At 45.7% G+C, this 5,568-nt stretch overlaps 1 pseudogene; it reads right to left on the bottom strand.

Moving 5' to 3' along the window:
- Positions 1-594: 594 nt before the first annotated feature.
- LOC116569478 lies at positions 595-2,421 on the bottom strand (annotated as a pseudogene).
- Between the last annotated feature and the right edge of the window lie 3,147 nt (positions 2,422-5,568).

Raw genomic sequence — 5,568 nt, 5'->3', positions numbered from 1 at the left:
ATCTCAAGCAGACTCTCTCCTGCTCCAGTCCCAGCATGGAGCCTGACCCAGGACTCAATCTCATGACCCTGAGATCATGACCTGAGCTGAAATCAAGAGTGACCCCTTAGCCAACTGAGCCATCTAGGCACCCCATGTCTCTTTCCTTCTTCTTCTTTTTTTAAGTTATTTGATATATTATTTCTAAAATATATTAACGCTGCAGGCTCCCTTTGTAACCCACAGGCCACATATCTTCACATCTTTCTCCTTCTAATATATACGCATTTGTACAAAGACAATTTCCACAAAAAGAAAAGGGTGTGAATTTTGCTTTGCTTTGCTTTGAACACGTTCACCTATGTTAGTTCAACTAAAAAGGATAGCGCGGTGGGAGTTATGGAGAGACGTGAGTGGATGGTGCAGTGGCTGGCTGGGAAGCCGGCAGAGGCCCGGTGGTGGGCGGTGGGCAGGAGGCCGGGAAAGGCCCCGGGCTGACCTCCTTCCTCCTTCCTGGCCCCTGGGATTCTCAGGGCGCTTCCGCAGACTTCTCATTCCTCAGGATGGTCTTGGGTTTGCTCCCGAGCTGGCTGGCTCTGTTTGGTCTCATTCTGTCAGGTGTCGGAAGGGCTACATTCATCTGTTGTTTTGCTGGTGCCTGTGGGGCCTCACTTGCTGCGCTGTGAGGCGACTCCCTGAGGATATTTCTGCTCCTGCTGCTTCAGTGGTTGTACAGTTTCCCTGATCTTGTGCTGTGCAGTTGGGCTAGTAAAGAAATGCCCAATAATTCTGACGATCACTTTCTCATTTTCATCTGGCGAGTGGTCACGAGGCACGATGAGTTCTGCACTGGTTAAGTTCTGCAGTTCATTCACGGTTTTGCCGCCCTTGCCAGTCCCCAGGCCAGCTGTGGAAGAGGGCACTCAGATGTGGGCTTCCAGCTTGACCTCTTCTTTGGGGTTAAAGAAGTTTTCTTCTTTCAGTTTCCACAAAGATCCTCCCCTGGGCCTTGAATTGGGCTTCAGGTGGGCCAGTAATGATGACCATCCTTTTGCTGACATCTGGGCCTACCACCGGGGACATCTTGATGGAGGCCCCAGTGAACCTGGTCAGCTGGTTAATGCATGCACCCTTCTTCCCGATGATGGCACCTACAGCCTGGTTTGGGATGAAGAGATTCACGGTCTCCTGCTCTGGATAGGAGTGGTGATGTGGGAAAGGTCCAAACTGGTGAGGGGGGTACAAGCTGGTGAAGTATCTGGAGTGGGTAGCGAAAGCGTGGTAATGGGAAGTGGCGGGAGCTCCTCGGGGCCCTGCTGTTGGAGGCAGCCTGGATGAAAAGATGCCAAGTGCCCTGAGGTTCAACCCCAGGATCAGATTGTCTTGTTCATAAATAGCCAGCATATCATTTTCAAAGGCCTCATGGAGTTTCTTCATGATCTCTACATCTGCATTGGCACAGGCCTGGACTGTGCCCTTCAGTGATGGTTCTTTTCAGGGTGTACATGCTCAAATCCTGCAGGGGTGGGGTAGTTATCTTGGTCCCCATCTGATGTTCAATTTTCTTCAAATTTCTGCCTTCTTTTCCAGTCAGTCTTCCAACTAAGCCATTGTGGGCCAAAATTTTCGGAGGAATCTCTTCAGCTGGTTTGGTCTCATCAGCCTCTTTTTGCGTGCTTTTAAGAATCATGCAGCATGCTTCTGAGGTCCCCTCTGGGGTGGCATGGATAGTGACAGGTTTCTCTGCAGCCCCAGAGTTCTCCTTTCTATGCATGTCTACCCAGGACTGGGTCTGCTTAGTGATGTTCTTTATGGTCAAGCCCTCCTTTCTGATGATGGCACCAACAAACTGGGTGGGAACCAGGATCTGCAGCAGGAAATCAATCTGTCTGGCCCGAGAAGAGGCCCAGGGGCGTGGCCTTCCTCCTGGGAAGAGTGGGCTTGCTGGGCTTGCTGAGGGGGTGAAAGGGAGCTCACCTCTTCATCCGGGATGTAGGAAGCCTTGAAGGAGTAGTTCTCAAACTGATGCCCACTTAGCTTCTTGATGGCTATTTTTGCTTCTTCTCTTGTTGCGTATGTGATGTTGACAATGGCAGTTTCTGTATCTGTGTTGACTTGTTCTACATTTTCCACTGTCCCATACTGAGCCAAAAGTCCGTCCAGCACCTCCCACTGCAGGTGAAGAGGGATGTTTCGGGTCTGAATTTTTCTGCTCCTGAGATTTTTAGAGACTGAGTCATCAACTTCCGTGATTTTCCCATGCAATTCCACTTTATCCGATAGTGCGGATGGCCCAGTTCGGGTTGGGGTAGTCCACCAAGGCGTAGTCAGACTTGAGCAGGACCTGTCCTTCCACGGCAGCTTCCTGTCCTCAAAGAGCTGCCAGGGGTTGTTGGCAGTGACAGTGGGGATCAGGTTCCTGATGTAAAGCTTCTTCATCATCATCTCTTTCCCAAGAGCCCACAGCTCCTCTAGCCCGGTACCCGGCATTCCTCACCTCCTCTGTGGCCCTCGTCTCTCCTCCTCCTCCAACGTTCCCCCTCCCTGCCCTCCACCTGCCACCACTCACCCCTACCTCGTCTTTTTCCTTCTTCTTCTTCTTCTTCTTTTTTTTTTAATTTATTTATTTGACAGACAGAGATTACAAGTAGCTGGAGAGGTAGGCAGAGAGAGAGAGAAGAGGAGGAAAGCTCACCACTGAGCAGAGAGCCGGATGCGGGGGTTGATCCCAGGACCCTGGGATCATGACCTGAGCTGAAGGCAGAGACTTTAACCCACTGAGCCACCCAGGCGCCCCTCATCTCTTTCCTTCTTAAAACAAGAAATGATTGCTCATTATCAAGAGCATTGTGTTAATGAGCACAGTCTTTGTGGCTTTTCCTCCTCTGTTCCAGGGTGACCTTTTCAGCCTTGTCTTTCCCACCACCTCTTGCATCTTCTCCTAAACTTCTAACTGTCCTGTCACACCGGACTACTTGCTGTCACCCCAAATGTGCCATGCCCATCTGATCCTTGATTATTTTGTAGATGCTTTCCCCTGTTTGGAATTTACTTCTGTAGCTCTTTGCCTTCTAATGAACTTTTTCTTTAAGTCCCAGCTCTTGGGCTGCTGCCTCTTTGAAACCTTCCTTAACTCCCCATCCAGAGGTGGAATTAAGCCTTCTTCATGTGGGTACTCTGCACACTTTGAGGACTAGTGGGGCAGTGTGCAGAGGTTGTAAGTTTGAATGGCAGACCAACATCAGTGCTGATCACAGTTTCTCTGCACTCTAGCTAATTTGCTAAATTATTAATCTCTCTTGGTATGTTGTTTCAGTCGTGTCCCAAATGGATCACCAACATGTTCCTCCCAAAGATGCTAATATATATTGAGAGTTTATAGTGTGCCACTCACTCTTTTAGGATTTTGACGTGAATTAACTCATCTAATTAAGGAGTAGATTAAAAGAGCCTGTCACATCATAACTCTGTGCCAGCAGCAAAACCCTTACTGCACTCTATCAGTGCTCCTGGGTTACGAAGCACTCTTGCAAGACTAGACCCTGTGCTTTCTGGAGGTTAGAACTGACTTTCTCATCCATCATTTCATGTGGTACAGCAACAGCTTATAAGAAGAGCTAAATAATTGCTGCATTTTTGAAATTACAGCAAAGCAGAGTTGACCATTGGACTGGTACTGGATTACATGCAACTTGATATTTTGGTGAAAGGGTTTCCCTATTCATACATAGGAATATTGTAGCTAAGGTTACATGTAAAGGCATTAACATTTTATAATGTGAATTTTTGTGTGGTTTCTGGTGATCTCAGTCAGTGGGGAGCAGTGGGGTGTGTGACTTTTGATCTCAGGTTGTAAGACTGAGCCCCACACTGGGTGTAGAGATTACTTAAAAATGAAATCTTAAAAAAAAGGCTAACTTTTGTGTTAGAATAAATATAATAAATCACATTGTAATAAGGTTGTTTAAAATAGATGCTTTTATGTTCTTGACACATGCTCCTTTTTTTTTTAAAGGATTTTTAAAAAATATTTTATTTCATTTATTTGACAGACACAAGTGGGCAGAGATGCAGGCAGAGAGAGAGGGGGAAGCAGGCTCCCTGCTGAGCAGAGAGCCCGATGTAGGGCTCAATCCCAGGACCTGAGATCATGACCTGAGCTGAACGCAGAGGCTCAACCCACTGAGCCACTCAGGCACCCCGCTCCTCTTTTTATTTTTTAAAGTAAGTTTATTTTGCTGGAGGATAGAGTGAATAAAATAAGGTTTCTAATGAGAACAAAAGTCAGGGAAAAATTATTTGAGGTTAGGTGAGACTTTTCATGTGTGTAATTTTGGTTTTGTGATTTCAGAAGGACCATATGATCAGTATTGACATTTGTCATCATAATTTGAATTCAGTATTGAAATAGAACTCAGAATGGCCGACTGGACCTGTTCCCTGGGGTTTTTAGTTAACTCAGAAGATGCAAAACATGGTCAGACTCGAGAACCTTAAGGGTCCCCTTAGAGAGATGGATCTGTCCTCCAAGTCTGTTTCATAGTGACCCATATGTGCTAAGAAGGGTTTGGATCCCCTCTCTTGTCCATAGAGGGAAGGGATGTTAGAGTAGATGCATGTACCTCATTGTCCTGATTCTGCTTCTTAGAGATTGCTTTGTAGCCACCCCAACCCACTGTAGAACAAAACAGAACCACTCCTTTATGGAGCATTCCAAAGAGGAGCTATGTGCATGTATGAGTCAGTGTATATATAGGAGGATGCTAAGGAAACATCATCCTGAAAAGTGAAGTCCTCATTAAGAAGTAAGCATGCCCCTGAAACAAAGAATACTCATTCTTCTTGAGTTCATGTGGAACTTTCTCCAAAATAGACCACATACTGGGTCACAAATCAGGGCTCAACCAATAACAAAAGATTGAGATTATTCCCTGCATATTCTCAGACCACAGTGCTTTGAAACTGGAATTCAACCACAAGAAAAAGTTTGGAAGGAATTCAAACACTTGGAAGCTAAAGACCACCCTGCTTAAGATTGTTTGGATCAACCAGGAAATCAAAGAAGAACTTTAACAGTTCTTGGAAACCAATGAGAATGAAGACACTCCAGTCCAAAACCTATGGGATACAGCAAAGGCAGTCGTGAGGGGGAAATACATAGCCATCCAAGCCTCCCTCAAAAAAATTGAAAAATCCAGAGTACACCAGCTCTCTTTACACCTCAAGGAACTGGAGAATCAACAACAAATTAAGCCACCAACCCCCCCCCCCCCCGCCAACATGCACAAGAAGGGAAATAAAATTAGAGCAGAGATCAGTGGGATAGAAACTAGAGATACAGTAGAACACATCAATAAAGCTGGTTATTTGGAAGAATCAGTAAGATCGATAAACCATTGGCCAAGCTAATCCAAAAGAAAAGAGAGAGGACCCAAATTAATAAAATTATGAATGAAAAGGGAGAGATCATGACTAACGCCAAAGAAATAGAAATGATCATCAGAAATTATTATCAACAGTTATATGCCAATAAGTCAAGCAACCTACATGAAATGGATGCATTCCTGGAAATATAAACTTCCAAAACTG

This window comes from Mustela erminea, chromosome 11 (genome assembly GCF_009829155.1).
Source record: "Mustela erminea isolate mMusErm1 chromosome 11, mMusErm1.Pri, whole genome shotgun sequence".
NCBI classification, from domain to species: domain Eukaryota; kingdom Metazoa; phylum Chordata; class Mammalia; order Carnivora; family Mustelidae; genus Mustela; species Mustela erminea.
Note: the sequence above shows the minus strand (reverse complement) of the source record. Positions and strands in the feature narration are given on the sequence as shown.